The sequence below is a fragment of the Mercenaria mercenaria genome, unplaced genomic scaffold (assembly GCF_021730395.1).
Source record: "Mercenaria mercenaria strain notata unplaced genomic scaffold, MADL_Memer_1 contig_960, whole genome shotgun sequence".
Classification (NCBI taxonomy): domain Eukaryota; kingdom Metazoa; phylum Mollusca; class Bivalvia; order Venerida; family Veneridae; genus Mercenaria; species Mercenaria mercenaria.
In genome coordinates this window covers 55,606-65,729 of record NW_026463880.1, presented here as the reverse complement: position 1 = coordinate 65,729, position 10,124 = coordinate 55,606, and positions in this window count along the sequence as shown.

Here is a 10,124-nt window from a genome sequence, read left to right as displayed (position 1 = left end):
TAACGCGTTTATGGCATGTCAAGCTTGCACTTACCCAATTTTCAACAAGTAAGACAATACAGTGAAAATAACATAACTCCCCGCTGAAAAAATCAAGACAAGTGTTTGAATATTATCAAGGCTTTTATGTACATGTGAAACAATGCAATTATTCCGCAAACGGTAGTTCCTGATAACAGTAACGAAAATGATGTACTTTTGAACAAAACTATGTTAGACAGAACTGTTTATAACTTTTTGAATATTTTATGTTTTTTTATTTCCCTATTTCGTATACCGTAATATTCATGCAAAGAATCATGTGCTTTTATCTGCATTTTTACAGGGTGAGCTATAAATACTTACACTCATACAACGCATTTCAAGAATCGTCAGTTTGAAACCACTACAAGCAAAATCTGCGTGTTTTTTACTAAGTTGAAATATCGAGTTACCTTGTCGGACTTTTGAGAAAGGTAAAATATTTTAAGTTGGACAACTACATAGTTAAGTACCATCCACGGTGTGTATGCATATCGAACCCCTCTGTGGTAAATGAGAAAACGGATCCCTCTCTGTTCGTGCACAGGACATTTTTTGTGGTAAAAAATGAACTCGAACGTCAGGAAGCTCGCTAAATCGAAATGTTCGTCCTGAACACAGGTTTGTGCATAAAAACATATGAACCACGGGAAGACGTATCTATCTATACACCCTTGCGTTTTTATCGTTACATTTGTTTTATCGGTTGACACAAGTACAAACGAAGATGAAATGTAGACAGAGGATGCTGGCTCGGATGAATATCAGGCCATGTTTATGAAACTTAATACGACTTTCCTTGAATATGGCAAGTATCTAGTACCTAAGATGTGAGGTCGTTGATCCCATCTTATTTGTAAATACACTTTATGTAGTTATTTTCATCATATTTCCTTGAAAACACCCTACTTTCGATTTCGTTAATGCACGGGATCCCTCTCAGTCGGCCCAATTTTGCCTCACAGGATCCCCCTGAAAGTGATCTTACTTTTGTTTGTTTAATACTTACCAAAAATAAACTGTAAATTTATTTGATCATAAAAGGTGCAACCGCTATTACTGGATTATACTAGATGGAATAAAAATAAGATCCCTTTTTCTGGCATGCTTTTTTTATTATTATATTGGCAGATATTGCCTGTCAACAAAACCTAATTATCGTGTTTTCACTATATTTCACATAATATATTTAATTCGGTTATAGTCAGACTGTCAGCATATTAACAAAAAAAATATTAAAAACTTCTCAACACGTTATTTTTGTGTTAATGCATATTGCCTGTAAATTACAAATGGTATTAAACAAATACTTGGAATACACAATGAGATAATTCGATTCATAGGAATCATTACATTGCATTCAATGTACCGCTCAACTTGTTAACTTTTAACAGTTGAGTATTTTCAGATGGGCGCTGTAAGCTTGGGTAGGCTGCCATGCTTATACAATAAACCAACCGCTTATAAAGTAACTGCCCAATCACAAGCTTAGATCTGGCTATAATTAAAACTGCTTTTATCTGTGTTTATTTTTCGCGACAATAACAAGCTGAAACCGGTCAGTCCCACCCCTTCGAGCGACGTAAATAGAATTCAGCTCTTCAGTGACGAAGGTGTAAAAGTAACAGCTTCTCGTACTCAAGTATTCTCTTCCGGCAATACTCAAAGAAACAAGAACAATCCAGTCATCATACGGACTCTTGTCCCCTTGCAACGGGCTTACAACTTCAAGAATGACAACCGGAAGCCAAAATGATATTGAGCCATTGATAAGTTTTCAATTACATTGCACTTTTGGCAAAATGAATTTTAATGTACCTTCATATTTCAACACATCAAATGTGTGTGCATTGGTGTTTTAGAATGAATTTTAAGTTAGCAGTGATTTCAACAAAATCTCACAGTTTCTGTCCCATTGGTACTTTAAATACAGTTTGTACATCTAAACCGTGTTCCGAGTTTGTTCCATTGTGGTTGCTGTTTAGTTTGACACTCAATCCTATTATACTGTAGTTCAAAGAAAAATGTTTAAACGTTATCGAGCTTTATCTATTTCATTACAAAGGTCTCTGGAAATACAATACAAACCATGACGGCATAGTAAAAGTGATATATACTTACTTAGAAGCAAATGTATTCTTTTGATTTCGTAACAATTCTGTAAGTTTTATTTCACAGACAATAAAATGTTAAAATATAAACTTCTTTACGTCGATAAAATAGCCATGACAAGCATTTTATTGAAAAAAATATTGTAAAAATAAATGCCATGATTAAGGCCGGTCACGCAATTATCTTTTTAGGAGGTAAGTTACCTTGTTACCAGAGTAAATTCAAATAAGTTGAGCAGCAGCAATTTTTTGTATTTCGTGTAATTTAATGTTTTAACTGCTACAATATCAGTTTCGTTTATCTCTGTCCCCTCAAGTATATATTTTAAAACAGGGTTGAATTACATGACCCTCCAACGGTATTTTATATCAAAAGAAGAAGGAAAATACGGATATTTGACACTTTTCAGTGTATTTTGATTCCATTGTTATCCGCAGAAGTCTGCATAACTAATAATTTTACTAGTGCGCGATAGCTTTCTAATATCAGCTTAAAATGTATATGTGGCGGGGCTCTCTTTCCATGGTAACGCATTTTCTGTAATTTTTAAACAACTATGTACGAAAATAGGTTTTTCGACGGCTTCAGTGCCATTCTGTTAATGACCGACATGGAATATTTGGGTACTATTATTAGCAAACTACCAAGCACTTTACATGGTGCCCTATTTTCCTTTAAGTTTAAAGTAACCATGGCAACAGGGATGTTTAAAATAGCTTATATCTTGCTTTTTATTGTAATTTCTTATAAATAGATATTAAATAAAACTATCTTTCTTGGTAATGTAGCTTAAAAACATTTTATTTCTAACTTAAGTAGTATTCCCGCGCTATTTGCATTGATTTAAACAAATTTAACAGCCTACAATACTTACAGCAGTACCCCTCGTCTGACATTTTTTATGGAAAAATCGTTCTGCATGCTGCTATTATTCTCATGGATATTGTTGAAATGCAAATAAAAAGCCGAAGCTGTGTTCCTTAAATAGACCAGTGTCAACGCTTTTGAATTTTACATTTAGATATATCGGTCACGGGCTTCGTTTCCACGGTAACATCAATTTAATTCAAGAAACCATAATTTCCTAATGAAATTTGAACAATTTTAGAGCTTAGTTTTAGTATATAAGTTACAAATTATCAAATGAACGGAAACTGAAAAAAATAGGTACTACAAATCAAACTGCCCAATTTGTATTTGCAAATGATCGTAATAAAGAACCTTTCACCGAACTATATTCCCAATAACATCAGTTTTACCATCATTCGTTTTCTTACATTTCGCATAACATTTCAATATAACTACATAAAAGAAGCAAAGTAATGATCATTACTCAGAGCGAAAGACTCATCAAAAATATTTCAGCAAATTATGGCTGTTTAAAAATATTTAAAATAAAGAAAATGCATAGAATTATGTACTTTCAAAATAAAAGCTATTAATTTTGCGCGGTAACTGACACGTAACGTAATGACGTCAATGACGTCATTTTAAGGCAACAATGTTTTGAAGCGTTTCTCCGGCAATTTATTCATTTTTATTGCATAATTAATAAAATCTGAAAAGTAGATCCCTCGGAAGCATCGAGAACAAGGCGAACAGTGAAAATTGCAGACTCGGTTTGATTGAGTCTGTTCATGAGCAGTAATGGAAAATGCAACACTGCCCACGCCCCCTAGCACCGGCTTAAGCAGTATTCAATCTTCAAAGACAAGTTCATGATCTTTTTCAGAAGAATTGATATACAAACAAATTTAGTTTGTCGTAAACGTCGTCGTAAATCGTCATGTTAGCTTCCGGTTGGACATGCGCACATACAAATATTAAAGTAGCCTACCTCCTTAAAGTAAATCTGCAAATGAGAAATTTCTAAAATGGACATTTCCAGGTCCATGTGTAAGACAGGGTCCTTTCTAGAAGCCAATTTTGCTGTACAAGTAGTAATTTCCCCGGTATTTACATGTACTCCATATTCATCGTATGTCAAATTACCATCTATTACTCCACAAGGCAGCCATACAATACGAGCATTTGTTACTGTATGGTGCGACGTTTTATATTAATGCTGAAACTACTAAATGAATTTATTATCTTATATAAATATTAAATAATATCTAAATTTGATAAATTAATATGATTTTTGCTATTGTTACACAACTACATCTGTTAAAAGTTTGGTTAAACCAAGCCTAGGGAAAATGACATATTACGCCACGTGAATTCCATACAGATATCTTGCGAACATTTGCAGCATTCATCAATTCTATCATACTTATTTTCAAAGGCATACATTTATACTTACAATCATCATTTCAATGTCTACATATTTTCATTCAGTTAAAGTAAAAATCTGCTAAGCATAAAACATATTCATATTGAAGAAAGTGCTTTAATTTGCATATAATCTATATTTTAGTAACACTTATAACATTCTGCATTTTAAAGATGTTTAAATTCAAACAAAACTTATTATAATTATTTGACAAAGCAACCAATTTTGATAAACTACTATAAGCTTTAGGTTCTTCAGAGAGTTGTTTCGGGATTTCCAGTATGTTCTGTCAATGACTTATGTTAGTGAACAATAGTTGTATTGATGAGTCTCGTTCTTTACTTTGATATATTTTGTTTGTTTGTTTTTGTTTTGGGTTTAACACCGTTTTTAACAGTATTTCGGTCATGTAACGGCGGGCAGGTAACCTAACCAGTGTTCCTGGGTTCTGTACCAGTACAAACCTGTTCTCCGCAAGTAGCAGCCATCTTCCCCACATGAAACAGATGTGGAGGACGAATGATTGCAGACAAAATGTCCTTTATCACGGAGAACATACGCCCCGCCCGGTGATCGAACTCACGACCCCGCGATCCGTAGACCAACGTTCTCCCTATTGAGCTAAGCAGGTGGGCTTACTTTGATATATAGCCAAGACAAAAAATATAAATATGTAATATAAAGTTACATATACCTGTAACGCTTATACACTTTTTGGCCTATAGTTATTTATACTCGTCATTAGTCATCATTATACAATTGAGAGACTTAAATGTTTTGGAAATATTTTGCTTACAGACTGATAATTGTATGACTGAAGACGAAGTGTCAGTAATGTATTAAAAGTTTGTAGTTTCTGTCTACACCTTGCTGGCTGAGAGAGGTATGCATGGCTTGAAATAAGAAATTAAAGTATATTCTATTTGCTTCTTCTTCTTCTTCTTCTTCTTCTTCTTCTTCGTTCGCCCTACACTGTCAGACCAGTAGTCTCGATGAATCTTGTGGTTTGCCGCAGATCCTCAATGCCATCATACAGTTTCTGGTGGATCGAGGTATCTATCGGCCAAGCCGAAGCTCACTCCTGGTCATGTAGTCTTATCTTCCTTGCTGCATGGAAAGGTTGGTGATGGTGCCAGTTTGTATTTCTTGTACATGTGAGCATTGAGCTTGTTGTGCTCTGAGCGACGCCTGACCAGCATCACTTGTTCAGACAGATCAAGGAGATGAAAACCATCTTCCTCTATCTTTGGTCTCGTTAGTGCTTTAATGCTGGTGACTTTCTCCTTGTAGCTCACATGTGTTGTTGATTGTTCTGACGGAGCTCCTAGCTAAGCCAGTTGGCCTGCCTCTTCGTCTGCCTCTTCATTGCCTGCAAGTCCACAATGGGATGAAATCCTCTAGATTGCTACATGGCAGGTGATACTCAGGCTCTGCACTCTCCTGGCCAGCTATGGAGCTTTGATGTTGAGCAGAGCTTCCATGACAAACAATGCATCTGCGAGAAAGACGACTGAGGAACTTTCTTCTGCCGAGTCTCTTCAGTCTCCGCCCTGTAACTGCTGCAGTGTTTTTCTGCGGCTGCATGTACTGTTTCCCCCTTGCCAGATGGGTATGGAATGAAAACTGCTCCTACATCTTTGAAGGCGCATGTGACTTATCCCGCAGTCAGATGAGAAACAAGAAGTCTTACAGACACTGAAGAAAGATCATTCCCTAGAGGGTTTATAATGTCTTCACTACCTAGGGGAGTCGTTGGTATGTGCAGCTAAGTTTCGAACCCTCGATCGAGTTTCTTTGTCTTATGAACGCTTCAGCCGATTTTTGATGCAGCCATCTAACTTGGTTTTCATGGAATGGTCTTGAAAAGACCTGAACCTCTCGGCTTGAAGCAGGACCTTTGCATGTCTCCTGTCTGGTGTCGGCTGTATACCTGTTAGATTCTCCTTGAAGGAGATTGTTGAAGACTTTGTAGCACCTGTCATGATCCGTAATGCTTGCTTTTGAACCTTGTCTAGAGCATGTTGCTTAGTTTTGGCAGTAGTGGACCAGGCAGTTGAACTATACTCTAAATGGGGTCTCACTGTTCCCTGATATACTGTTGCCTTGTCTGCTTCAGTCAGCGAAGTATTTCAAATTTGATTTTGCCCGCCTTCTGCTTTGACGACAGAGAGAATAGTGTGGTGGACGATTTCTCTGTATTGATCGCTACACATCAATCCTCTGCCCATGCTGAATGCTTGATGATGGGTTCTTGCAACCTATATGTGGCTGTTGTGGCATGTTCTTCCTTGCACCATTACACCAGGTCGTCAGCGTAGAGTGCAGCCTTTACCCCTTCCGATAGTTAAGACACCTACACGTCACTGATAAAAAAAAACAGAACAGCGTAGGGAAGAAGACTCCGCCTTGCGGAACACCATGACGCAACAGGAACTTACTTCTTACTGATGGCATATTCTAAGCTGAATCGTGCTCTCCTATTGTAGAGGTATGACTTAATCCACCCGAACATGTGACCTCCTGTCCATTAGTCCAGACTATGTCGAACGCTCGCTGCAGATCAATCCATGCTGTAAGCACGACTTTCTGCTCTTGGAAGGCGTCCACAATCTCTTGCGATAGGTAAGTGATCTTGTCCTCAGTGGAGCGGAATTGTACGAAGCTAGCTTGTTGTGTTGCGAGTAGGTTGTTAGTCTCCATGCACCATTTCAGACATGCACTCATAATCCTCTCCATTGTCTTTCCTACACAACTGGTTACACTGATTGGACGATAGCTTGCAGCCTTTTTTGGATCCTTGCCTTTCTTACGGATAGGGATCATGACTGCCTCTTTCCATCTCTGTGGGAGTAGTCCTTGTGTCCAGCTGTAGTTGTATATTTTAAGGAGTTTGCAGATTGCTGCAGTGCCTAAGTGGGTCAGTATTTTACTGGTGACTCCATCTGGCCCAGGAGACTTCTTTGTCTTCAACTACCTGATAGCTGTCTGTAGCTTATGTAGTTTAAGCCTCTGTTTCATGCATTTGGATGCCACTTGACTTGTCTGATTTTCCCTTTTTCTCTTTGGGCTTCCCTTTCCGTTCCCTGTTGATGGGGATGATGGAAATATCTTTGTATTTGGAGGCAAGTGTTTGCCGCTTGTTTACCCGTCAACAGTTCGCCATTCTCTTTCAAATTTGTTGAGAAGAAGCAGGAACTGGTAGACACGCTGAAGTTTTAATTCCTCGCCCGTTACTATTGTGGACTTGACTTAAGTTCCCTGAACTTTAAAGATCATGTAAATCGCAAATGTCGTACAGCCATGTTGAATTATCTTCGAATTAAGAACATCCGAAAATACTTAACAAAAGCAGCCACTGAAATTTTAGTTTTGTCATTAGTTATTTCACATCTGGATTATTGCAATGTCATACTGCATGGCGTAGCTAACTGTGAGGTGCGTAAAATGCAACGTATTCTAAACATGTGCGCAAAACCTGTCCTTAACAGGAGGAAATTTGACAGTTCTAAACATGCATTGTATCACTTACATTTGTTGCCGGTGAAAGCAAGAACTGAGTTCATGATACTTTCTTTCATGTAAAGCTGTCACACTGGCAGAGCACCTCTGTATTTAACAGAATTGCTTACAGAGTATATTCCTGGTAGAAAAGGTTTGAGATCATCTGAAAATTCTGAATGTCGTTATGTTGTTCCATACAACAAGTGCAAAACATTCAATGACAGAAGTTTCTGTACTTTTGGTCCAAAACTTTGGAATGAACTGCCGTTAGAACTACGCAAAAGTAAATCACTTGACAACATTAAAAAAAAGTCTTAATATTTTGATAACTGTTTATTATGCGAAAACAGCTAAGGTTTTACATTTCAACATATATATTTCCGAGGTTTGTTTAATTAAGGACGCTCGCTACAGTTTCGTATTTTTTTTCTCAATAATAGATTTTGATGAAATGTTTTGTATTAAAAGATGATGTTATGTTGTATTGAAAAATGAAATAAAAAAAAACTAGGTTTGTTTCAATTTAATTTGCCCCTAGATATGGTGCTATTTTAAACATTTTTCAAAATATCTGTAATCCTAAAATATATTTCAGTAAAATACAATAATCAGCATAAATTTGATTATCTAAGCATTTTTATAGCGGAAAACAATATATCTATTTGAAACATACTCAGAGAAATCAAAAGAACATGATTTTGTAAAGAAAGGAATACTTGTGTAGCAGACCCAAGGGCTATTTTTGCATATTTTTGTCAGTTTTAATTTGGTACTTCTTCTATTTTATCGAGTTTCACATAACAGAATTTAATCAAACTCTGCTTATACCTTTGGTTCTGTCTACCTAATCTAAAACAAAAAGAAAATTGATAGGTCACCGTATTAGATTTCGCTTAAATCAAATTACAACGAGGTAGGGTGTGGCGGGCATTTATACAACGCAGGTTGGTACGAAATACTCTTTCAGTGTTTAAGCAAATGACTTAGAAATATATACATAAAATTATCAAACGGCAGATTTCTTAATAAGCGGATTTTAAGGTGTTTCTGAAGCATTTTGATGGCATAGAACGATGAAAGTTTCCGCCCTTTTTTAACAAAACCTATAGTTTACGAATGTACGGTACGGGATCAGAAACAGCTGTGACTCAATGCAGAGTTGGAGCGCTGGTATAAATAACAGACTCCAGTATATGTCGGATTGAAGCAATTTGAACTGAAAGTTCCTTAAATGTATATATTTTGTAACCATGGTGATACTTACCCTAACCTTTAGTCAGTATATTATACATTTTGTACATTAAATGCATGCGAACATTCAATAATTTGCGAATTTTTGCCGTACGCGACATTAGATAATCACTTCCGGGCATGCGCAGAAGACCGCACCAACTCTGCAGTGACCCCTGCGAAATGAACAGTTACTGTTCATGAATTATTCATGAATAATTCATGAATAGTTCATTTCAAAAGTGCATGAGAAGTTCTTTACCAGTTCCTGAAGTGCAAATGAGACAATTCTTGAAAAGTTCTTGAAAAAAGTAGTTCATGAACTGACTTTGTAGTATTCATGAACTTTTGTCTTTCAATAATTCATGAACTCTTCATGAATTATTTAAAGAAAATAAGCTTCTTTCCATTTCTTGGACAGTTCATGAACTGTCTCTTTCATGAATGGTTCAAGAATTATTTTTAAACAGAATTCCAATGTCTCATTTGCACTTCAGGAACTGGAAATGAACAGTTCATGAACTCGGGTTCATAAAAAGTTCATGAAATAAGCTTCTTTCCATTTCTTGGACAGTTCATGAACTTTCTCTTTCATGAATGCGCCCCCTTAATGCAAAAAGGTACCAAGTGCCTTCTTTATTCATATGCTCATGGTACCTTTTTGCATTAAGGGGACGAATGGTTCAAGAATTTTTTTATACAGAATTCCAATGGGGTCTGACATTTGCACTTCAGGAACTGGAAATGAACAGTTCATGAACTTGGGTTCATAAAAAGTTTATGAACACAAGTTCCTCTTTATGGCCTAAAAAGTTTCGTTTGGCCTGTATATTTACCAAGATTGGGGCCAAAACTTCTTATACAAGTCATATTTGGCTCACACACTTGTCAAGTGTAGCCGAGTTGGCCTGTGATTAGAAATACCAATTCCGATGACCGGGTATGCCCCCAACAATAGTTTTCAAAAGCACACACACACTACTTTGTA